Source organism: Podarcis cretensis (assembly GCF_951804945.1).
Source record: "Podarcis cretensis genome assembly, chromosome: Z".
NCBI lineage: Eukaryota > Metazoa > Chordata > Lepidosauria > Squamata > Lacertidae > Podarcis > Podarcis cretensis.
The window spans coordinates 35,022,793-35,049,135 of record NC_137184.1 but is presented as its reverse complement, the minus strand read 5'-3'; the positions used below and the strand labels follow the sequence as shown (position 1 = coordinate 35,049,135).

The window sequence follows — 26,343 nt, the reverse complement described above, 5'->3', positions numbered from 1 at the left end:
AATTTTTATGAATCTTTTGCATAAAAAGCTTTGCATGAAAAAACTACACAAAATGCATTTCCTCCCATTTTGTGTCGTTGGGGGATGACTAGTAGTAAGTTAAGACATCACACCAAACTATTATGCATTAGGTAGTGTGCAAATATGAGGCTTGTGAGCAGAGCCTATATCAATCTTACCTTCTCTGATAAGGGAAGATTCTGGGTGTGCTCGAATTGCATGTGTTGTAGGTTTCTCATAATAATGTTCTGTGGATTGGTATTGCAGAAAGCAGGTTTTTAATGTGGTTCATTTGACACAGATGGAATCTACACACATATAAAAAACACTGAAATGTTTTTTTAAAAAAAGTTTTGAAAAATATATTGAATTCACCATAGCTCACCATCGCCATCTAGTGACACATTTGTATAGTGCATTTTACAACAACACACTTAAAATGTTTTATTTGCAGCTGTATAGCTGAGTCCACAGTCTTCCATCTGTTTTGCTTTTGGTTTATTTTATGTTCCTCTTACTGGTCAGATATGCAATATTTCAATAATGCACTTGGGAAGAAGTACAGCTGTGTAGCAGCAGTCTGTCTGACAGCACTGAAAGTGACAACTTGCTTTGATTACTTTGTTGCGGTCCAAGGTAGAGTCACCTGATTGGGACTTCTGCTCCACCTTCCTAGTTTTGAAACAAAAGAAGTAAGGTAAGAAATTCTTACTATTTAAGTGATGCTACTTTTATACTATTATAATTTAACCTATGTCCAATGGCAATTGAAAACTTGAAAACACAGCTAATAAAATAGTTTTACTTCATTGCACTTCTTCACACCTCTAGCCTGAAAGGTAGGTGCCAAGTATAGGTCATTGCATTTTTTTTTTAAAAAAGTTGTCTTAGTTTTATTGTTGCCTATAAGCATTAATTATACCATAACATTGAAACAAATTTGACAGGATAGAAACAATATTTGTGTGATGTCACATTTTAATGCATAGTTTAGTTTGCTGCTTACTACCATTAATAACAGGCTTTTGTTTTGTTGCCTTATGGATTCTTCATATACTGAAGAAATACTTAAAAAGATTTTTAATGCAAACAACTTTATATATCTGCATGCACTGCAGTTATTATTGTTGAATTTTGGGGAGTCTAGGCCAGACATGTGGTGGTTGCCCCTTGAGTGTATCTTTAAAACACAAAGGAGGCAAAATTCACTGAAATATTCATCATTTTTGAGTGAAATCCCTGCTGTTCTCACCAGCCTTCTGTACATTCCACAGGAGTTAGGGGAGGGAGTTGGTGGCATCATCATCACCATTATCTATCTATCTATCTATCTATCTATCTATCTATCATCTATCTATCTATCTATCTATCTATCATCTATCTATATCTATCTATATCTATCTATCTATCCATCTATCTATCTATCTATCTATCTATCTATCATCTATCTATTTTTCCCTGACAGGGACTGAAGGTTGCTTACCGATAAAGAATGGCATATAACATAGATAAAACCATAATTAAAAAACAAACACTAATAGAATTAAAAACATACAATCACAATATAAACAGCACACCAGCCTTCTGGACAAACTGTCCCAGCAAGTTTATGTAAATGTTAAAATAGTATGTGGAAAATAACAGAACCCCGAGGGACCCAGCAGGCCGATGACCAAGTTATTGAACAGGACTACACCAGCACCACCTTCTGAATTAACCCATCTAGGAAGGAATAGAGCCACTGTAAAATAGTGCCTCCAAGTCCCATCCCACTAAGGCAGCACAGAAAGATACCATGATGGTTGGTATTAAAAGCCTCCAAGAAGTCCAGCAGAACCAACAGGGACACGCTCCTGCTTTCCACTTCCTGGTGCAAACCAGCCAGCAAGGCAACCAAAGCTGTCTCTGTCTCATAACCAGTCTTGAAACGAGATTGAAATGGATATAGATAATCTACATCCTCCAAAAACTCCTGGAGCTGGGATGCTACCAAACACTCCAGGACCTGGCCCAAAAATGGGATATTGGAAACTGGCCAATAATTGTCCAGTATGGTGGGATTCAGGGAGGGCTTTTTCAATGGAGGTCTTATGTGTTGGGGCCGGAGGAAGAGACTGTTACATTGAGGGTTTTTTGCGGGATATGCCTGGGAAGAAGGGAGTGGGGGAGTGCGGGGGGGCATCATGGTCGTTCAGAGTAGGGGGAGGTATGGTGGGACAGGCCAGGTGAGAGACACATAGCACAGGCAGATAGTGATTGTGCCATGTGCCAGCCCCTCCTCCAAACTGGGGAAATGCTATTGTTATATCAGCCAGCCCTCTGGTATGTGGCTGCCGCTGTTGAATACAAGGTCACTTCCTCATTCATGACCTGATTGTGGATGACGGGGCCAATCTGGTCTGTATCACTGAGACCTGGATGACTGAGCAAGGTGGAGTTGGTCTTGCCCAACTGTGCCCACCTGGGTACTCAGTGAAGCTTCAGGGCTGACCTGAGAGTCAGGGAGGGGGAGTAGTGTATAGACATTCCATCTCTCTCTCCAGGCTCTCTGTCCACTTCGTGGGGTATCTAGAGTGTATGTTCCTAGCGTTGGGCAATTGGGACAGATTAGAGATTCTGCTGGTTTACTGCCTGCCTCACTGTCCAGCAGTCTCCCTGCTTAAGCTGACAGAGCTGGTCTGAGAGGCAGTGTTGGGGACTCCCAGACTACTACTTCTGGGGGATTTCAACATCCATGGTGAGGTGACTGGCTCTAGGGTGGCTCAAGAGTTCATGGATGCCATGATAATCATGGGGCTTTCCCAACAGGTTGCAGGCCACATGCAGGTGGCAGGTCACATACTATACGATCCTTTCTCAACTGGGCAGGAAGAGGGTGATCTGAAGGTGAGGGATATTGTTGACATCATTCCCTTGTCATGGTCAGATCACTTCCTACTGAGATTGAGGATTTCAGCACCTTTTCCCTTCTGCATAGGTTAGGAATGATGAGTATGGAAGATGCTTGTGACAGTAGGAGTTCCTGGTCTGGTTCATTGAGATCTAGAATAATCTCCCTCAGAGAGTCTCAGAACTCCCTCGGCCAATAAAGCGAGATAAGCGCCGCAACCCCAGAGTCGGTCATGACTGGACCTAATGGTCAGGGGTCCCTTTACCTTTAAGGACCAGCTTGAATGGAAACAGTTTTAGAAAATGGATCTGCCCCGCTTCTCATTTGCTGTTGCTTGATGGAATGGAATGAATAGTCATCCCTACTGATTTTTGTAATTCACATATCTTTTGAAACCAGGGAGCTGTCTTGTGGCAATGCATGATCCAGAAACAGTAACATTTGAGGTGCTGTATATTCTTAAACAGGATTTGTTGAAATGCAGTGATACTGGCATTCATTTGAGGAAGTTAGCTATGTGAAGCCTGCATGGCCACCTTTGGTTCTTCCTGGAGGTATTGGGAAAAGAAGTGTTCTTAGGTTTAATTCTCACTGAGGAATTATACCTTTGTCTGGATGACACCACCACTTCATGCTGCCGGTAGGAGTTCTCCTGATAAAATAAAATATCCACACACATAGAAAATGAGCTTTATTAATATTTTTTTGTTCTTGTTCTTTTGTTTATGTAGGAGCATTTAATCATATGTATGAGCCCTCACCTGCAAAATGCAATAGGACAGCCTAAACCAGGGACAGCCTATATTGTTTTACTGCCTGAGGTGAAAGTGTTAGGTGCGCCCCCACCTACTCCCAGCAAAGCTTTGCTTACTGGTGTTGTACAGTGGCAGCAGCTTCTGGCAAGATCTCACAAGAGTTTCATAAGATCTTGCTTGAAGTCACCACAACTGTGTGACCCTGGCAGCAGCGCTTCCCTGCAGGGTTCCGTCACTCAAGGTGGATGCTTCAGTCCGCATCATAGGTAGTCCAGCCCCGGCCCTGACCTCTCTGACAGTTTGGCCTCAGGCATCTCTGTGAAACTGTTTTATTAGAATCTGTTAGAATCTGTTGTTAACAGGGGTTATGCAGAAATGTAGCCAGTAACTACCGCTGTGTTACTTGATTCTTGTTTTAGATTAGGGATCGGAAGGCAAAAGAAAATGGTTACTAGGATGTCATGTTTCACTTCAGTGATTCTTTGTTGACATGTGGGCCACCTCACAATTTTCCTCTTTAACTGCATAAAACTGTTCTTGGGATGGACTGTGCAGGTATGCTTCTGTTCTGTGAATGGAAGCTCAATTAGGTTTGCCACCAGGATTTTGGCAATTTCTTCCTGCTTTTCTGCTTGAACAAACTCTTCCTTTAATAAGGCTTCTGCTAAAATCATCCTGGAAACATTCAACACTGAGAAGCCTAGCTTTGATAATTTAGAAAAAGAAAAGCAATTTCAGAGCCTTGTGAACTTGGCTTTGACTTCTTATATTGTTTCTCTCTTTCTGCAGGTAATTAAGGCATTTTAAAATGAAAGTCCTCTGCATTCTATATCAGCAAGTTACAGATGGCTGGTTATTCTTCATTATTGTCACCAAAGTGTAACTGTTTGTCCACATGGGATAGGAATTACATTAAATTGTGAGGGCTTTTTTATTCTGTGCTTCTCTTAAAGAAAAAAGCAAAATATTTTCAAAGAACTTAATATTAGGATTTCACAGAGCCTAATAACTGATCTTTAAATACATAAATAATATAATGATTAAATTAATTCACTAGTTGGAACCATGTGTTGCTTTTATATTTCTGTACAAATTGTGATCCACCAGTAAAGTCATTATATATGACTTGTAGCTCATTTCTCTGCAATATTCTATTACATAAAGAAAGGCTGCGTTGTAACTTACCAGTTGCACTATGAGAGTCAGAGGTCTTTTTGTGATAATTGCATAATTTTGTAATTACCAATAATAAAACTTGAGACATGAATGCTACATATTTCAACAGGAAGCCAGCACTGTTAAATAAAACTGTACCATTTAGTTTTTATTGCACTAAATTAACTGTCCCCCTCAGTCCTTTAGTTTGTGAGATAATATACTTTTGGATAAGAACATTAATATCCGATGGGAAAACAAAACAATTGAAATCCAACATAGATTTGGAACTATTGCTATATTTCTAAGGGGAGAGGATATTTCAGATAATTGAAAAGGGCAACAGATATTTCGCTTCGTGCTATACTCTTATCTCCACAGTAGGAAAGCAAGTAGAAAAGCTGCACTTCTCCCATTTGTGGGCATAGTACTCAGACTCTCAGTACAATTATTTCCAAAAGTATTATTCCAGAATACCCAAACATATATCAAGTTACAAAGTGTGTAAATTAGCTGTAGAGTTCATGGCTGGATATAGGCTAAGACTTTCCCCAAACACTGGACATGCCCCTCGAGATCTCCTTTTGAAGAGCTGGGTGGACACATTCATTTCAATGGATCTGATTCCCGAACCATGGGACTGAGCAAGCAAGTGAGTAGACTGGGTCTGTTAACACCAGAACAACTGGCGTCACATCCTTGGAGACTGAGGTGGGGTTGACACTGTCTGTTCACTGTTGAATGTAGTCTGTGGTACATCTGTGGGGTTGAGGAGGAATGCTTCACTGGTAGGAGGTGAAACTGGGGCCAATTTGAGCAGCTCTTCCTTGAAGCTTGAGATGCCCAGTGAAGCAGGTTTTCCCCCCAACAAAGTACTCAGACCCTCCCCAGAGATAAGGTCAACACCTACAAGATTGGTGGGCCCCTCCCCATGATCAAGTTCCATACTGTCATCATATTCCTCCTCCTCTGACCAGTCCCACCAAGACATCTCAGTGGGGCTTATGACATCAAACATAGTTAGATAAACCCAGGCATAGTCAAACTTGGCACTCCAGATGTTTTGGGACTACAGATCCCATCTTCCCTGACCACTGGTCCTGTTAGCTAGGGTTGATGGGAGTTGTAGTCCCAAAACAAGTCCCAAGACATGTAGTGAGTGAAGTTGGGAAATAAAACTGAAATGATGTCATCTTCAAACCCCAAACAACACTGTAAGGCTCCTGTTCCAAGAAGCTTGTAGCCCTGAACAGGATATAGAGGGTGATATTTAGGTGCCCAGATATCAGGGTGATAGAGCATCATAATGGGAAGTAGTGTTAATAAGCCGTTCTAATGTCAATTAATCAAGATTCTTAAAAGTGATTGTCATATTTACAATAACTGGGACCCAGCATCAAATTTCAAACAAAAAACAACTCCTAATCTAATGTATCATGAAACCGTTAGCAGAAAATAGATATACTTAGGTATTTGAGGGTGTCTAAAACAGTTGTCTGGATCCAAGTACAAGAACTTGAGTAATCAGATACATTCTTAAATAATTCTCTGAGGTAGACTTTATTGATTTGATATACTTTAAAGTGAAGATTCATTTCCTCCAGTTGAAGGAATCTTCCTCCAATGAAATGGGGGCAGGAATATATGGGTCCAACTCATTATACATAATATATGATTGTTGTATTTCCTTGTAGCAGACATTGAAGTATTCATCCCAAACCCTTTTAAGTCTTAAGAAATATATCTATAGAAAAACCATCAAGCCCTCTCCTTATTTACTATGACATTTTAGCAGAGAAGACTATCTTGGCTTTTTTATCCCTTTCACTCACTTCTGGGAAGGCTGTAGTGTAGAATATGTTCAGATTTTAATGTTGGTTATAAGGCAGCAATGTAATCCTCATCTCGTTTAGACTTGACTGCAAAGGGAAATGTGCTGTGCAGGAATAGCATCTCAGCATACTTTAAGTGAATTATTTCTCCATAATGAGCTTTGAGGAAATCCCAGGTGTTGATAGCTGATGGGGTGTTAATGTCATTAACATTCTGTCAGTATTCCTTGTCAGTGTGTTAATGATGCCCTGCTGATCTGATACACTGAGTCCTCTTCCTGGAGTAAAACTTTCTCTACCAGTCAGTTAGGATTAGGAAACTCTCCAGCATGCCCCTTGGTAGGTAGATTTGTGTTTTTCTCTCCACTATAGCTGATGAATAAAAAAGAAGAAGAAGAAGTAGAATCCTTCAGGAAGAAAAATACCACAGATTCATTGCATAAGTCTCTACAAACATTTGCTATAGCTATTCTTGCTTGTTAAAATGTGTTGCTCAATCTCTTGTGATGCACCCTGATTCAAAGGAGTATATGTAACCCTTGAAATATAGCATGGAATCTTGCCATTTTGTTTTTTTATAGGGGCGAGTGGATTCCCTCTCATTTCTGTTCTTGGACTGGGGTGGGGAGGGGGCTGTATTATATATTTATTACCTGCCAACATATTCTTCCTTTCATCAAAGTCCCAGGGCAGCTTACAAAAATAACACACTTAAAATAAGTACAATTTACATTAAAATTATATATATATATTATATTAAAAAAATTATATATTTAAAAATTAAGGGTGTGGGGCACCAGCAGCCCGATTAAATGTTTTGGCCCCTAAACAACCTAGTTGGATATTTGCCTCTATATAAAAACAAAGCAAAAAACAATATACTGTTTAGGACATGCTTCTGTGCACAAGGAGAGGTAATTATGCCATTCTCATTTCTCAGAGAATATAGAAGTATGCTTTATTTAATTAGGGTGTGGTAGGCTATTTATTCCCAGTGGGAGATTACTGACTGATTTGAGAGTGTTGTTTGACTTGATTTGAGTGTTGTTTGAGTTAGATGTGCTACTAGATTCTGGAATTAACTGAGGCCAGATGCAACCTCCTGATTATGGCAGGCATTTACTGGGATTCTCACAGACTTACACAATAATGGCTTTCCTTGTCCTTTGCTCAGAGCAAAGCCAAATTATATATTTAGCCTCAGGGCATGTGCAGAATTCCATCTGAACCAAGCTTATTTATTTTCTTTCTTTCACGTAATGATGATGAGAATAAGACCAGCAAAATACCTTTTCTCCTTGTGGCGTAAATCATTAGCACATTTACTTATGGCTGGATGAACAGGAATATATTAGGAAATATATATAAATATGTTATGACAAATACTAATATGGCAGCATTTGGCTCAGTGTATTACACAGCTGTATAATTTTATGTATTTTTTTCCTGGTAAAATTGTGAAGCTGAGAAGGTAGACACTGTAAACAAAAAGTTACATTTTACTCTCCTATGGTTATTTTAATGTGGTTTCTTAGTAGGGGACACTGTTAGGGACAATGCTAGGGGAAAGACAGCAACATGGGAAGCATTTAAAGTAGTGCTATTTTTAGGTAAGCTTGAGGAATTTTGTGTTCAATGCCTGTGTGAACAGAAGGCAGCTTTTTCAGTAATCTCTCCTTCCCATTTCCCCTGAAATTCCCTGCGCTCTTCTGCCACCCAAAAGTCTTTCCAGAAGGTGAGGGACCAACAGAATCCTTTGGGTTGTATCATACAGGATGATTTGTGGCGCTCAACTAGTATAAGGATACTTTGCTCAGTTTGAGACAGTTTTCCTCTTCCCCATAGGAAAACAGCCCACAGTGTTAAGTAAGTATGCTGACCCCTGCAAAGGATTTGGGTTTCTTGGGGTGGGGAGACTTGCAGAGGGATGTTGATGTACAAAATATTGTGACTGTGATGCACATAATTGTCTGAATGCTTAGGAATCTTTTGTGATGTGTAGCAAACTGGCTCTAAGAGCAATATGACTTTCCAAAGTAATTTATACTTATAGCCGTAGGAGGGGTCCCACATTTGATTGGAAGCAGGCACTGTACATGCACAGTGTACCATAGGCACAATTAAAATGACTCTTCATTCATAGCATCCTGCTGTGAATATTTGCATGTGAGCAAACAGTTGCTGAGATAAGAAAGGTGGTCAAGTATAGTAATATAATTTTTTTACAGTTAATAGCCAATATATGTATGGGGAAGTAGGAGCAAGAGGAGGGGCACTACCTTTAACAAAAATATTACTGGTTACCATTTTTGGAACTCACTGTAATTAATAGAGAAAGAAACATGTTTCTGATAAAATCTGAGTAGAAGTCTAATAGCAAAACTAAGTATATTTGCATTCTTAACAGTTCCATGACAGTGAAATTAAACATACATTTAGGTAGGATTTAACAACATTGTGTAGAGATCTTAGCTGACATTAGATTCTTCCAGAGCTTATTGCCCCTTGTTTATTTGCCTTCGTCCCCTGGTGAAACTGGAAACATTATAATTGTGTAGTTAAATTAAGAGACACAAGATTTGCCAGCTATGATTAAGGATATCATGCAGGAGGGAATATCATATCCACCCACATCTGAGCTGTGCCTTTTTATCAAGTACACTTTCAGTGAGTCATAGGAATTCTCTACTTACTTGTCCTACATTTTATTAAATAACTAGAAAGTCTTTAGTTTTACAAAACTATTTCTAGTTGTATTGTAATTGTGGGTGCATTTTTTTGAATGAATAAAGTCCCGAACACCTTGTGTGTCAAACATTTTGGCTCCCGAATGCTGCAAATTCGGAAGTGAGTGTTCCGGTTTGCAAACGTTCTTTGGAACCCGAACATCCGATGGGGCTTACATGGCTTCTGAACATTTTAGAAGTCAAACGGACTTCCGGAACGGATTCTGTTTGACTTCCAAGGTACCACTGTATTTGTGTACACATAATATGTGCACGTACCACACAAAAATACTCTCCAGTAATGTATAGTTGATTACATTTCTTGAAACCGTTTTGATCAACTAAAAGATGGGCAGCAACTTCTTTTATATTCTAACACAAATGATTCTATAAACTGATGAAAAGGCTAAGGAGAGTTGGATGGTGCCTTCTATTTAATTAGTTATAATCAATTAGTTTATAATCTGTTCATTATGCTGAGTCTATTGGTCTAGCTAGGCTGAGTATTGCTCACAATAATTGGTAGCAGCTTTCCAGGGTTTCTATAGAGACTCTTCCCTTGTATTACCTGAAGATGTAGGGATTGAACCTGAGGCTTTATTCATGCAAAGCAGATGCTTTACCACTGAGTTATGGCTCTTCTTAAAAATTCTAGTTTGGAATATAATACAGGAACCAGGGTTAAGAGAGCAAAACACACATACTCTACTTCTCTATGATTTGATCTTTATATCTATTGTTAAACTTGTTTTACATGAACCCAGGCATCCTCTTTGTAACAAAGTGAGTGATAGAAGCATAAGAACAACGAGAGAGAGAGAGAGAGAGAGAGAGAGAGAGAGAGAGAGATTGAATGTTGGGGAGAGTCGGAATGAGGAAGACCGCTAGAAGAGAATGCTTGAAAGGGAAGCAAGGGAAAAGGACTGGTACTCTAGGAGGAAAGGGGGTTGAGTATGTAGAAACACTGTTTCCCATTCTTTATTAAATAACTGCATAAATTTTTTGAATAAATATAATCAACAACAGGTTTAAATACCTGATGTATTCTGGTCTGAGTGGATTCTAATATAACATATATCATTGCACATTTTTGCCATGTCCTGCAGCAGCAATTCTTCAGCCATAGACTAAACCCTATTTTAACTGCAAATAGAGGTGCATTATCAATCAAATGGCTGGTGGGTTGCATTTAGATTTGTGGTCTCAATCTACAGCCACTATGACTTCCTAGCTAACTATGAATAAAAGCAGTAATATTATCATGTAACACTTGTTAATGTGGATGGTCAAAATAAGTGGAGTCTTTAATTTGTTTTTATTAAAAAGTGAAATTGGGGGAACCTAAAAGAAAGGTAATGAATAGCAATATATTATTACCCTGACATGTTTAGTGGGGGTACTTCTGGGATCCATGTTGGAACCAACTTTATTTAAGTCCTTTATATGAGATCTGCAGAAAAAGCTAGAGAGAACTTTAATTAAATTTGCAGATAATGCAAACAGTAGGGTGGATAGAGCAATAATAGGAAGCCTAGGGAGAGCTGAAAAATGGACAGGGAATAATAAAATATCTAAATATCTAAAATTTGCCCTTTCAATCCCCAGAGCAAACACGCTGTTCACATAAATGTAATGAAGGAATACTTAAATGTGAGATGATGACAAATACCATACAAATTTACACGTGTGAAATGGCAGCTGAAACATCTTTGAAAGTCATTCAGGATGTGGATTTCTAAAATAACCAGGAATGATTGTATTCTTACTCTATATTTTATCCTTTGTTCTTCTAGAAAGTATTGGTAACTTGAACTAATGCGTAAATTAAGTTGGATTTCTAAGATGCAAAAGGTTGCATGGAAATCTTACATTCATCAGATTAAATTATTTGCTGTCCTAAGAGACATATCTTTATTTTCAAAGTATTAAAACGGCTTAAATGTGTCTATTATAAAATACATTATGTGTGCTTTAACCTGTCTAAAGAAAGATTATCATACCCTGTACTTTCATTTACAAGTTCCTTTTTATTGTTTCAAATAATATGCTGATATATCATATATAAGCACTTCAGACCAACATGGTGCATTTCTTTTGCTTCAGTACAGAGCTGTTTCATAGACTTGCAGAGCTGGGAGGGAACTTGAGGGTCATCTAGTCCAACCCCGTGCAATGCAGGAATCTCAGTTAAAGCATCCATGGCAAATGGCCATCCAATCTTTATATAAACCTCCAGTGAAAGAGAGTCCACAACCGCCTGAGGGAGACCGTTACACTGTTGAACAGCTCTTAATGTCAGAAAGTTCTTTCTGATGTTTAGTTGGAATCTCCTTTCTTGTAACTTGAATTCTTTAGTATGGGTCCTACCCTTCTGAGCGGGAGAAAACAAGCTTGCTCCATCTTTTGTGCCACAGTCCTTTAGATATTTGAAGATGGTTATAATCAGTGCTATTTTTCTAGAAAAAGAGTTGCCAGAACTCACCATGAACACCTCCCTTGTTCTCTTGCAATGGTGCCGGAACAGTGTTCTGGTGAGTTCCTGCTGGAAAAAACCCCACTGACTATAATATCTCCTCTTTACCAGGCTAAACATACCAAGCTCCCTTGATCTTCATAAGGCTTGGTTTCCAGACCCTTGTGGTTACCATCCTCAGCACACATTACAGCTTGTCAATATCCTTCTTAAATTGTGATACCCAGAACTGGGCACAGTATTCCAGCAGGAATATTTGGAGGGTGGAGGGTGATACGTAAAGTGAAAGGGCTCCAAGGAAGAGTATCTTTCAAGAGTTGAGCTTTAAAGGCTCAACAAATAGTTTTGTGAATTAAAATATATAGCACTTAACTATTCCTTATGTGGTGTGGCAGTGAGTGAGGGGCGGATAGCTAAATCCCCCCAAATAAACCAAGCCCTGAGCATAGAAATTCATAGCAAGAATTTCATTTTGCTATTGCTGCCTGTTTATATGAAGTAATTTGATCCTGATCAAAAACCTAAAAATGATTAAAATTGGTTGCCTGTGAAACCGTTTCTTAAAACTGAAATCATTGGAGAAAATTTGGAAAGCATGAAACCAGAGTTTATAAATTCCTTTTGTAGAGGCCTAAACCTATGGATCATGTCTCTTTCTCTTAGGTTTATACCAAAGTGTTTCCTTAATTGTGTATTGTAAAGTTCCTACTAGCTGAATCGAGAATTGTTAAGATGCTGCCTGATAATATCCTATTAAGTTTGGTATTCCAATGCCTCTATAGGTTATTTTCTGATATGTCTTTATTTGCTATCCTGTTGGTTTATTTGACCATATAAATTTTAGTATCTTCTTCTGTAGAGAATTAAGTTTCGGATAGTAAGAATAGCAGTTTGGGCAGAATATTCATCGAGATAGCCGATATTGTACCCACCCAAGAAAGTTGTAGTGTCTGCCACCTTTTAAGATCATCTATTTGTGTGCTTTTATTATTGTAGTTGTAATCAGTGGTTATTTGTGAATGTGGGTGCAACAAAACCCCTAAGTATTTTATTGCTCTATTTTTAATTGAAATCCAAAGCCTTTGTGGAAGATATTTATCACTTGAGTTGTCGGGTTTATTCTGAAACTCACTGATTAAGTATTATTGATATTGTAACTGGATCCTGCTTGAAAGGTGTTTATTAAAGTCCATGTATTTTGTATTGATGTTTCTGATTTTTAAAAAAAATTATGCTACATCATCTGCATACAGTGAAATCTTGAATTTTTTCAACCCTAAGTTAAATCCATGGATCCTTTGGTTGGTTCTTCTCAACCTTGCTGTTGGTTCTAAAAAAGATGCGAACAACAACAGAGATAATGGGCTCCCTGGACATGTGTTGCTCTGTAATCTTAATGCCTTTGACAAATAATTGTTAACAAAAAAATATCTGTTGGGTCCTTATATAGGGTGTCAAACGATTCTTTAAATCTGCCATCAGGATTCATTTATTGAAAGGGTTCTTGCTACTCAAACCCTTTCAGTTATGGAGGATCATCTATTGGCATCTTGGTTGAGTAAAGAAATCTATCACTATGACTGGAATAATTAAGGATCCTTGGTTAGGAAGAACTTCAATTATAGTTTCTGGCCATGAATCTGGGGTGTTTTTGTTTTCTTAAAAAAACAAGAGAGATGCAGTGATCATTGTTGTATAGTAATGAGTTATTTTATCATTGAAAAGTTTTTAGGTGAGCTTTTTCCATTGTTCAGAGATTTTCTCTATCATTTGAAAAACAACAACAACAACAACAACAACAACAACAACAACAACTAAAGGCTTTTGGTGCAACCCAGGTTACCTCTGGCATAATATTCTGCCTAAACAAAATAAATCAAGATGTTTTGCTAATATACATACTCTTAAATTTTTTAATAAGTATGTATATTAATTATTGTTATTTAAAAAAATCTTTACTCATTTAATCAGGGCAGATTTTACATTACTTAAAAATGGTTGTTAATTGATTCATCTCGCCCTATGATACTCCCAGCATGGTTACTCCATAATTATCTGAGTCTGTTCTTTCTAGTTATTCAAATGGGACACAAGTACCAGGGTTGGTTGGTTTGATCCAGGAAGCTAAGAAGGTACTTGTGCTGATTCTTTTCTACAAGTATCTGGTTTGAGGAAAAGGACATTCTTTGAAGAAGGTTGTTTGATAGATCTTTGTCAGCTTGTGTTGGGGCTCAGCAACGGGTAATATTTGTGAACTTGATACTTCTCTCCTTGGCTGTTAAGTCTTGAAACCAGCATACAATGGTGTATAATCAACAACATTTACATGTACAATGAAAGGTAGGTTATAGGTTTTTTTCTCTTTAAAATAAGCTGTTAAGCATGTTACAACAAATAAGGCAACACAGAGCCTTTCGGACTTCGTGAAGTCTCATAAATTTCCAGCTGATTGCTTTTTCATTACCTAAGAAGCTGAGATGATGAGTAGAATTAAGGCCTTTTGCCAATTCAAATACAGCTATGACCACTTTGCAGATACACCTGTAATATTTTTGTAAGTTAAAAGGTATAAAATTAAATAATGATTAAGTGTTTTCATTTTATTATCCCTCTTTTAACTGGGATAATGTTTTACATTTTTATATAGTTCAGCTTTAAATAAAAAACTCTAAAAGTAAGACTAGCATCTTCATTAAGATTATTCTAGTTTTCGTAATTAATGACTTTATTGCATTTTACATTCTGTCCTAAAGTGCAGATAAAGCATTTTCTGCAATTAAATTAAAACAAAGCTATTCCCATTAAAATTAATGGCTACTTTGAGATACTATTTACCTCTAATGAAAGTTTTGAAAAAGTAAGTTTGTTTTTTCAACTCATAGTAAACCTTTTCTCCTTTTTTTTTTTGCTGTTTTCAAAAGCCACTTTTGCCAACAGAACAGTCTTTAGAGGTAGGAGGGGTCAGTTGGTTGAGACACTGAAAGTGTAGTTTTTCTATGCACTTTTGACACTAATTTTGTTCTTCTGATTTCGAATAAGCAACTGAGACAGCTATACAGTGGTAACTCGCAAGACGAAATTAATCCGTTCCGCGAGTCTCTTCGTCTAGCGGTTTTTTCGTCTTGCGAAGCAAGCCCATTGACGGCTTAGCGGATTAGCGCTATTAGCGGCTTAGCGGCGCTTAGCGGCTTTTAGCGGCTTAGCGGATCAGCTGATAAGCGGCTTAGCAGCTTAGAAAAAGGGGAGGAAAAAAACCCTGCAGGAACTCGCAAGACATTTTTGCCTTGCGAAGCAAGCCCATAGGGAAATTTGTTTTGCGAAGCGCCTCCAAAACGGAAAACCCTTTCGTCTAGCGGGTTTTCCATCTTGCGAGGCGTTCGTCTTGTGGGGCACCACTGTAGTAGAAACAGACAACTTTTAAAAAAACTCCAGATCAAGCCACCTTCATAGTAAATTGGGTCATTTGAACCTTTACCCTATGTAAACTGAATGCCACTCTGACTACTTTCTAGGATGAGTTAAGTCACTGCATTCAAATTACAATTAATAGTCGAAATTATTTGAATGCCCTTTTAGTTTATTTAGGGTATTGTAATATGAGTAGGGAGATGAGAAAAACAGCAGCTGCCTTCACTTAAGAGTATCTTAATCTAACAGAAAATAGTTTAGTCTGATTGTGTCTCAGTAGTAGATGTTATTTCTGACATTGCTTCACATCATATTATTACAACTATATCTTGCTCATTTGTTTGAGTTTATGGTTACATGAATACACAAGGGTTTCCATGGAAATCTGATCATATGAAGCACTTGTGTGCTGCAAAATGGAATTACTTTGCTAGAGTCTTGATGGTAAAAACATTAGCTAAACATTTGTCCAATATGGTGTTCAGGGCAAAGATGCTGCAGTGCTTCTGCTGTAGAGATGGTGGTGCTGAGTAAGGTGAAAAGGGCACCTATTTCACAGGATGTTGGGCATGGCTTAATTCAAAAGGAATTATTGAGATTTAGGCTTTCTTATTAGTATTCTTTAAAAGTTCTAATTTATCACCTTTGTTTAGGCAGAGTGAGGACAACTCTGCTTGTGTGCCGTGAACCTGTATCTTACATGTATATTCACTAGAGCATAATGTAGGAAAATTGCTGTGTTTTGTTTTGTTTTGTTTTTTACTGGAGACGATTGTATGCTACAGACCTTATTGTAATAGGCTAATTTCTTTTGTATGGAAAAAATATATAAATACTCCCTTGCTTAAAGTTAAGAAGTTTAGCCATAACCACACCACTGTTATAAAGGTCACTCAGCTGATGGTACAGCTTCTGGTAGAGGAACAGGGAGGGAAGTAATTTTCAGTCATTTCCCCCCTCCCTTTGCAGCTTAAGTGCCCTTTTTCACAAAAAAGTGCCCAGGAGGGTCCACCAATCCTCTGAAGAAAGTTTAGTTACAAGCCAAAGGCCTGGTTATGCATGAATTTTTTTGCCTGACTTCTAAAGATATATAATGATGGAACCAGATGAACCTCCCTGTGGAGAGCATTCCACAAATGGAGAACCACCACTAAAAAGTCCTATTCTCATGTTGCCAGCCCTCTGGACCTCTTGTGAAGGAAGTACATGAATAAGGTCCTCCGATTATGATTGCAGGATTCAGGGTGGTTCATATGGGAAGAGACAGTCTTGAGGTCCTTGACAGTCCTGGAACTCAGATGTTTTGGCTCCCAAACGCCACAAACCCAGAAATAATTGTTCCGATTTCGAATGTTCTTTTGGAACCCAAATGTCCGACGGGGCTTCCACAGCTTTTGATTGGCTGCAGGTGCTTCCTGCAGCCAATTAGAAGTCACAATTTGGTTTTCAAACATTTTGGAAGTCAAACGGACTTTGGAACGGATTCCGTTCGACTTCCAAGGTACAACTGTATTGTGGTCCTGAGCTGTTTAAGGCTTCATAGGTCAAAACCAGCACTTTGAATTGGGCCTGGAAGCTAATTGGCAGCCAGTGCAGTGAAGTGAGGATTGGTGTTATGTGCTCAACTGTTTTGCTCCAGTGAGCAACCTGGCTGTTGAATTCTGCATCAGCTGAAGTTTCCATATCATCTTCAGAAGCAACTCAAAATATAATGTGTTGCTGTAATCTAATCCACTTGTCAAATTGTGGGCCCGAAGTGGTGACTGTCAAAACTATTGACTCAGAACCTATTTCTTTTAAAGCATGGTTGCATTTTTTCTTGATTTTATTGTTTTATCTTTCTGTAAACCACATTGAGACTTTTTACAATCAATGTATAAATTTTATGAAGCAAATATAATAAATAATTTTTTTTTTAAAAAAAAAGAATTAAAAAACTGAAAAAGAGAGAACCAAGTCTATCAGGATGAGAAAATTGCCCTTGGGTTTAGAGTTTGATTGACAAGGGCACTGGTTGAAAAAGCCATTGGGTCCTGTTCCCAGATTGCTTGGCATTTGTGCCAGATTCTCATCATTTTTAGTAAGCAATTTGTGACATGTTTTTTAGTGTTATCCAAATAGTCATGTTTAATTAATGTGAAAGCAGAACATAATATTAAGTTGCATGCTGTATCATAAATAAGCATTTTATTTATTTGTTCTACCCATATTTTACTGATGAAGTTTTCTCTATTTATTGTGGCAGATTTTTTTTTACTAATCTACTGTCCAGGGAAAGTACACCAGAGTTCCATTGTTCTTACCATATTTTGTATTTGATAAATTCTTTGCTGCCATATATTTGCAGGTTGTTTTCTAATTCGTTATTAAACAGAAATTACAGTTATTTGTGGCCACCACGAAAAGTAACTGAAATTTAAATCTTACGGGCTGACTGAACACTTTAATGAATCTAAATCTTTGTATTTTAACCGGTATTGTTTAATTCATTTGAATTATATGCACAATTATATTTTTCCTTAATAAAGAAAATAAATAGTAACATGAGCATGTTAGAATTAAAAGTCCACCATTGCGAGGGATCAGACTAGATGACTCTAGGGTCGCTTCGAACTCTACAATTCTGTGTTTCTCCTAAATATTATAAAATATAGAACCAACATTTTAGGATGCTAGTAGGACTGGTCTTTTTATAAGGGGCGCCACATATATTTGCTTCTCGTTTTTTTGTGAAAGATGTAAGCATGGAGAAAAATGTTGGTAGAATGCTGCTTTCAGTATCAGAGATAATATGTGTATGAATACTAGTTGCTAGAAATCATACAAGTGGAGAATGCTGTTGCCCTTGGGTCCAGTGTGCAGGATTCCCATAGGTCTATTGTAGGCCACTATGAAAACATGGTACTGAACTAGATGGGCCTCTGACCTGATCCAGCAAAGTTATTCTTAACTTGTTTAATTTTGGTTTGTATAAATGCAAACTTTGATCTATCTATCTCTTATTTTGAACATATATGAATGCTCTTAGGAAGTAGAGTCATAGCAAACTTACTTACACAAAGACAGACCAGTAGTCATGGTTTTCTTATTTGAAATGTTTCTATCTCACCCAAATTTTGTCAATGACTCAATGCAGCCATCTTGGCAATATTAATAGAGAAGAGCTTTCCATTAAATAGAAATTGTGTGGGTTCATAAATGCAAACCATGAGCACTGCCTGTTAGTCATAGCCTTTACTTGAGTCTATTGTAGAGGATAAAGAAGGCAAAGATGTATATATTCAGAAGAAGAAAAAATAGAATGTTTCCCACAATCTGCAGTATTGGAAATATATATATTTTGCAATGTAGATATGTTTTATACAAGGTTCTTTTGAAAATCTTTGAAGGAAGAATCAAACAAAATGTTTCTTTGCCAAAATAGGGCCAAAGCATTTATAGCATGAACTCTGCAAATCACAAGTGCTTAAATTGTAGTGTATTTTTTTATTTCTTTGAATGATGGTGAATTACCATATTATACTTTCCAGAGATGAAAAATTATTTCTAAAAGAAACAAAACCCACGTTTTCATATCCAATCTTTATTCTTTCATATCTTGGTACCAAAAGGTCACCAGGCTCTTAAATTAGAGTGTTTCATACAGTTCTTACTTTTTAACTTCAAATATTGGAGATGTAATTCATTGTTTAACTGTACGTGTTTAAACTCTTCTGACTTCTTTTTCAGTCTTGCTCCCTGTTATGGGTGGCATTAAATATGCATAATTTGTCCATCTTGTAATATTCAAAATCTTGTTCAACCTTATATGAAAAAAGGGAAATAGAACATGGATAACTGACAGATTTCACAGATTTCTTCCAGACACCATGGTATCTTTTATTACCCCTTTTTCTGCCTTACACAGAAATCTGCTTCTGCATGGCTCTAAGATAAAAATGTTTATCCACACTTCCGGGTTGGCGCCATCGCCGAATGGCGGACTCCCTCCGAGCTCCGGAGGGAGCCTGCTCGGCAGGGGCTGGGTTCTACCGCGCCGGCGACGCGGGGACCCTCAAAAACCATGGGCGCTGAAACCCATGGGCATGGTGACTCGGCGGGCACCGTTTGCGCCCCCCCGACCCGCGAAGGAGCCTTTTTAAAGGCTGCGGAGCGGGTGACAGGGGGGTGGTGGTGCTGTGAGTCCTCCGCTTCCCCTGCCGAGCGAAGCCGCATGCCATTCGACGGAGAGCGCTGACTTCTTCCATTGAAAATTTGGTCTTTAAAAGAATAACCCGTGAGTAATTGGAACTTGGATTAAAAAAGGGGAAAAATTCTATTTAAATTCGGAGCGAGCGGGGGAGGTGCAAAAAGGAAGTCAGCCTCCCCCCTGTTGTAGAGGAGCTAAAGCAAAGGATTTGACAACTAAGATCGAGTGTAACCTTTTTTTGATAAAGTTATTAACTTCGCGATGGAAAATTATAAGACTGGGCTGGAGGAGAAAAGTGGAATGTGAATTAAAATGCAACCCCCCCCCCCCCGGAAACCCCGGGAGCGATCTGAAAGAGCGCCGGGAGAGGAGAAATAGAGGTTTTGACAGCTGTCAAAGGAGCTGTCAAAGCGGAAGAACAAAAAGAGAACTTTGTTACGAGGACTTTGCTGGTCACATTTGTTACAAATTGGATATAAATTGTTTAAAACAAGGAATAATAAGTTACTTTGACTGTTGGGTGTGATCGGGAAGGAAACTGAGTTACTATAATCCCTCTAGAGGAGCTGTGGGACACTACAAGTATTGCTGGCATCGAATTTGAATAGGACTTTTTATCGCCTGGGAAACTGCAGAAATGGAACACTATTTTGTCTACAGAGGTCTACACACTAAAGGAGACAATAGATTTATCTATTGAAGAATGGAAGGGACTTGACGTAATGTTTTGTTCCTGAATAACAAAGCCTCTGCAGAGGAATTAGAAGCTTTTTGGAATTAGAACATTTGTGCAGGAGAGCGGGGGGGGGGGAAGAGGAGGAGAGAGAACAACAAGAACAATAAGAATAACAAGAACTGGACAAAGTTGGAAGATAGACTCCTTCCAAGATTGGACATGTGAAACCAAAGATGACCAAAAGATGGCAAAGACTAATAAAAAGATGGCAAAGCGGACTGGTGAAGGACCGTGGTTTAGATGTGGGAGCTCCAGGATGACAGTAGACATTGATGGACATTGGGAACGCAACCGGGAAAGGGGGGAGGGAAATTTGGAATCCAAAGGGTGTTAAATTACATTTTATTCTTTTTTTTATCTTTCTGTTTATCTTAATCGGTATTGCATATTAAAGAGGGGAACTCGTGGAAGGGAACAGGTCGATTTTAGGGGATGGGAAAATATTTTTTTTAAATTGGGCCAATGATAATAATTTTAAATTTTGGGGTAAGAATTTGTTGAATCTATTTGAAAGAATTGGAATACAAGAGGGGGAGGGGAGGGGAAGTCCTGGAAAGATGCCAATGAAAATAAGGTTTTAAATTTGGATGTTTTTCTTTTTCTGTTATATTTGAAAATCTTTAATAAATATTATTTAAAAAAAAATGTTTATCCAACTTGGAAAAATCTTTTTTATATTGCAGAAATAATGGGCTGAATACAAAAATGCTAGACCGATTATCATGAAGTTGCGAGGACACTGAAAATAAGAGTGTGTTTGGATAATTTCCGAGGGGGAGCACTGAAAAATATACCATATTTTTCATCTGTAAGACGCCCCCATGTATATTTTTGCTGCAACAACCCATCACCAGTCCACCCTTGGCACTATCTGTGTATAAGACACCCCCTAATTTTTGACATTTTTTAGGGGGAAAAACCTAGTCTTATACATGGAAAAATACGGTATATAGTAAAACAACTTTAGTCCGAAAGGAAAAGAATCCCACTGGGAAGTGATAGTGTGAGCATTCTGTGGCGTAGCTACTTATAATGCATTTTTGCTAGAGTATGTCAGCAGATATCATGGAGTTTTATAATGTCAGAATTTACTTTCAACCCACCACTTATCTGACAGTCTACATGCAGTCTACATTATGTACCAAATGTCTGTACCACTGCACTTCAGCCATCACATTGACCCTTCTTAGCTTGTGATTCTTCTTTAGAGATTAAGCTGCAAAAAGAGTCCCAACCATGATTGGGATGACAGCTGAAAGTAGATCCCACCATCAAATTCCTATGGCGTTCACCCAAGCTCTTTGAAATATTTAAAGGAACTATCTGAATCGTGGATGGAGTACATCTTTGTACTCTAACTAAATTATACATTTTGATGAGGTAGCGGACATCAACTGTTTTAAATATTTTCTTTTACATTTTCAGTAATTATTTAGATGTATATCAGGAACAACGGGTGGCGCTGTGGGTTAAACCACAGAGCCTAGGACTTGCTGATCAGAAGGTCGGTGGTTCGAATCCCCGCGACGGGGTGAGCTCTCATTGCTCGGTCCCTGCTCCTGCCAACCTAGCAGTTCGAAAGCACGTCAAAGTGCAAGTAGATAAATAGGTACCGCTCCAGCGGGAAGGTATATGGTGTTTCCGTGCGCTGCTCTGGTTTGGCAGAAGTGGCTTAGTCATGCTGGCCACATGACCTGGAAGCTGTATGCCGGCTCCCTCAGCCAGTAAAGCGAGATGAGCGCCACAACTCCAGAGTTGGCCACGACTAGACCTAATGGTTAGGGGTCCCTTTACCTTTAGCTTTATACCAGGAGCAAGGAACCTGTGATGTTGTTTCAGATGTTGTTGGATTTCAACTTCCAGCATTCCTGCAGTCCCGGCTATTGGTCACACTGGCTGATGCTGCTGCCTGTTGACTGTTAAAGTCTAACAACATGTAGAGGCTCCCCATTTCGGATGTACAGTCTGATTTGTGTTAAGCTGTCTTACTTAACAAGGAGAGATTCTAGACTTCTTTCTCAAACATAAAAGGTATGGCACAGAAGCCTTAACTATTTCTATGCTTTTGGATACATGAATACAATTGTAAACACCTTCAGCCCTTTATACTTGAAGAAGCATCTCCACCCCGAGCATTTAACCCAGACACTGAGGTCCAGCTCCAAGGGCCTTCTGGTGGTTCCCTCATTGTAAGGTGGGAAGTTACAGGGAACCAGGCAGAGGGCCTTATTGGTAGTGGCGCCTGCCCTGTGGAACACCCTCCCATCAGATGTCAAAGGAATAAATAATTATACAACCTTCCATAGGCATCTGAAGGCAGCCCTGTATTGAGAAACTTTTAATGTGTGATGTTCTGTTGTGCTTTTGTATATTGGAAGCCACCCAGAGTGGCTTGGGCAACCTAGTTAGATGGATGGAGTATTATTATTATTATTATTATTATTATTATTATTATATCGGAGATTTTTGGATTTGACAGTAATTGATCAGAAAAGTCCTATAATAAAGATGGTGGTGCACATTCCTGGCAGAAATAAAAGAGGGCCTGTTGTCATGATTCAACTGGCATGATGCCTTCTCACCTGTGAAAGATCTGACATCCCGCCTGCTTCTAGATCAGCTCATATCTTTTCTTTCTGTTGTTTTCCTCCTCCTTTTTCCTTCAAAGGAAAAAGTGGGTTTTTTGTATGGGAGGACTTCCTCTCTTTTTTTGCAAGGGCTGTCACCCTTTTTGTGTTCAATATTTTAGAATTGTGTGCGTGTGTTTCAGCATGTTCATTCATTTCTCCCCCTCCTTCTCCCCATTTCTCTATGCTGGCAGTTTTTTGTGTGGTTTCATTACCCAAATTGTTGCAGTTTTTCAATCTTTTGAGCTGCTATGGATCTCTAGGAGTAATAGCAGTGGTAATCCAGACCGCCATACTACACAAGTAGAGCTAAACAGAACCTATTCTTGAGAATTGTAACTAAACTAAACAGGTGCTTAGCATAAGCAAAGATGTGCCAGAATACATGATATTTAACATACCACTCTGTTACTCTCTATGTTCATCTTCCCATGGAGTGGAGAGAAGGGCAGGAGGGGAGAGGAAACTGGGGTGTGATTATATTGGTGTGACTGAGTTGCTGAACTCATTCCAAACAAACTTCATGTTTATTGTAAGATGAATAAACTCTTGATTATGCCCTCTTGAGAAAAATTGAAACACGTTCTACCTTCATGACTGAGTTACACCAATGCAATGCGATCATTAAATGAATGCCAATTTCTCTATCACCAAGCTTAGTTTACTGGTCTTGTAGAATCTTCATGATAATGTGTAAAGAATTATTTGATTTCAGAAAAACACTTTCTGACAGAAAAAAGTGGTATAATTGGTGTCTTCCACTGCAGTCAGTTTTCTTAATTAAGTATTTGCTAGAGCCAAATTCAACATGCATAACAGTATTGTAACAAATCATGTGAAGTGTACACTCATAGATCTCATTCACAGTGAAATCAGGAACCAATGGCTATCACTGCAGGTGAAGTTTTGTGAATCAGTTTTTAGATGCTACATTAGGAGTAACCCAGATGTCCAAGTTGCTTTGTTTCTTAGTTGAAATCCATTGATCTTTCTTAGTTATTGACTCTTCCTGCACAAACCAGGGTTCACAAATATATTTTACCTTTGCACATTAAGGTTTAAAATGGGTAAACAAAGTAAATGTGTTATTTACTAATTCTGTAAACCAGGCTTTACAGCAAGGCCAGAAAAGGTTAAATATTTATGAAGTGAGAGATGCACAAACTTTCAGTGTGCCTTCATTAAACACAGTGTGTTAACCTTTTTTGGGTGTCAAACACTGAATTACTATTTCTCAGCCTTTTGGCTAAAACCAAATGCAGTTCCAATATCATAGTGTTTCCCATGAGCTTACTAGCTAATTCATTTGTTATTTCCTTTTTTGGCATGGAGTCTTATGTGCTACAGCTTAGTGAGCCATATATGATGAAAGTTGCTTCCAAAGTTAGTGGCAGTTGCTTTGAAAGTAATTCCTAATGAAATCTGGTTAGGTTCAAAGTCTAACTTTAGGTAAAAAATTATGCTTGCTTTATTAGCACTGGGGCAAAGTCAGTCCTGCCATTCTTTGTATGAGGTAGCATTCTCAAATGGATATTGGTGCATATTTGCTTATTTGTGCATGACAGGTAGAAAATTTGAGATGAGCATATAGAAATATCTCTGTTCTAGTATGGTTTCATATATTCCGTTGAATGGTGTACATAATGGTAAAAGAAGTAGTAGATTTTAAGCCAATGAAGGGAAACTTTCCAGATGAGGAAGAAATTATTTAATTTTTTAAAAGATATATCCTACTCTTCTGTTTTGTCAGGATTCAACCTCAATCTGTTAGCCGCCATCCATCCTCCCAACTGCCTCCAGACACTCACTCCAGACGCTCGCATAGTACCTTCACCGCCTTCACTGGTTCTGATTTAAAAGAGAGGTAGAGCTGGGTATCATCTGCATACTGATGGACACCCAGCCCAAACCCCCTGATGATCTCTCCCAGCGGATGCATGTAGATGTTGAAAGACAAGAGTCTGTTGGAGGCAAGTTGCATTTCCTTTCAAAGAGAGCTACAAAGTCTAGTCATGGTGAGCAAAAAGGTGCCTTCCCTGGTCCCAACCAAGTGTATTTCCAGGATTTGGGGGCACACAAGCGGGCGCCTGAAGATGATCTCAGTAGGCAGGTGTACTTGCATGGCTGAAGGTTGTCTTTCTGATATTGCTGTCAACCATAGATAATTTATATCTGGATCTTGAGGCTGTCTGCTGCTTTGGTCCTAAATTCAGGCATTTAGATACAGTTTTCTGTGTATCAGTGGGACTTATAAGTAACTGAACAGAATCTAGGTGTAAGAAATATAACATTCGTAATGTGTTTGGTTTTGTTCTGCTCTATGAGTTGCTTCCTTTGTGAAAGCCCCGGTCTCCATTTTAGCAACTTTTCATTCCTTATACTGCTGCAGAAGAGTGAACGAAGAAACAAATAGTATGAACATGAAGCAATTTGTCACACTGTACAAATGACCTTTCCTTTGGGAGGCTCGAAAAATATGAATATGGGCTCTGTTCAACTGCTGTCAGATCTTGCAAGATAGTTGGGGGGGGCGGTTCTGGACGTGGTCCCTTATGGCCTTTCTCTTTGTCCAGAAATCTCCTTCACGCAATTTAGGATGTTGATGACACACACATATTTAACCCCTGTACATGTGCCACACACAGTACATGTGCCACACACAGTAGGAAATAATGTATGGTGTTGACCTGTCGATTCCCCATTGTGTCTTGCAACATGTTTTGAAAGTGTACTTTGGTGTGTGTTTTTTCAGAATCTTTGCTTTTGTCTATCACAAACACACTTTTTTTAAAAAAAAAGGTGTTGCAGTTTCTAAGAACGCTATAGCATCATGTTGAAATGGAGGAAACTGCTGCAGCTAGCTGATTGTTGGCATCAGTAACTAGCTTGTAGGGTCTCAGGATTTCCCAACCCTACCTAGAAATTCTAGGGATTGAATATGGAACCTTCTGTGTTCAAAACATCTGCTTTATCAGTAAGCCTTGATATGGTAAATCTGGTGGAGGATCTTGTGAGGACTATGTTGCTGGTGCTGGGAAGCTAGAAATGCAGGGCTCTGGGAGTAAAGGTAGAGCACAATGGAACAAGAGCCTAAGGGAAAATATTGACCCTCCTCCTAGTGATGCAGCAGTAAAACTACTAGCACATGCAAAAAGCTTAGCAGGGTCTGGTACGGTATTAGTGTTGATGAGGTCCATGTGTTGAGATTCCTGCATTGCAGAGGGTTGGACTGTATAACTCTCAGTCCCTTCCAACTATACAGTTCTATATTTCTATGATGCTACTAGATCTAGAAAGAGCTTTAGGCAGCTTTGGGGAAGCAGGCAAATTGAGAAAATAGGCAGGGAAAGTAAAGAACTTGGGAATTTGGAGAATCTGGCACTTGCTCAAGGAAATTTAACTGGAAATCCATTTTGGCTAGGACAGGGGAGGCCTAAGGGCTGGCTAGGAGCTACAGTAGAACCTCTACTTAGGACTGCCTTTACTTGGGCCCGATCCAAGTCGCGACTGTGGCAAACCCAGAAGTAAATATTGGTTTTGCTGCAATTCGCG

The 26,343-nt window shown here is 38.7% G+C and overlaps 1 protein-coding gene across 1 annotated transcript in view; it reads left to right on the top strand.

Annotated features, from left to right (window-relative positions):
• DIAPH2 (diaphanous related formin 2) overlaps positions 1–26,343 on the top strand; it is a 358,680-nt gene that overhangs the window by 187,777 nt on the left and 144,560 nt on the right. The window lies entirely within an intron of this gene.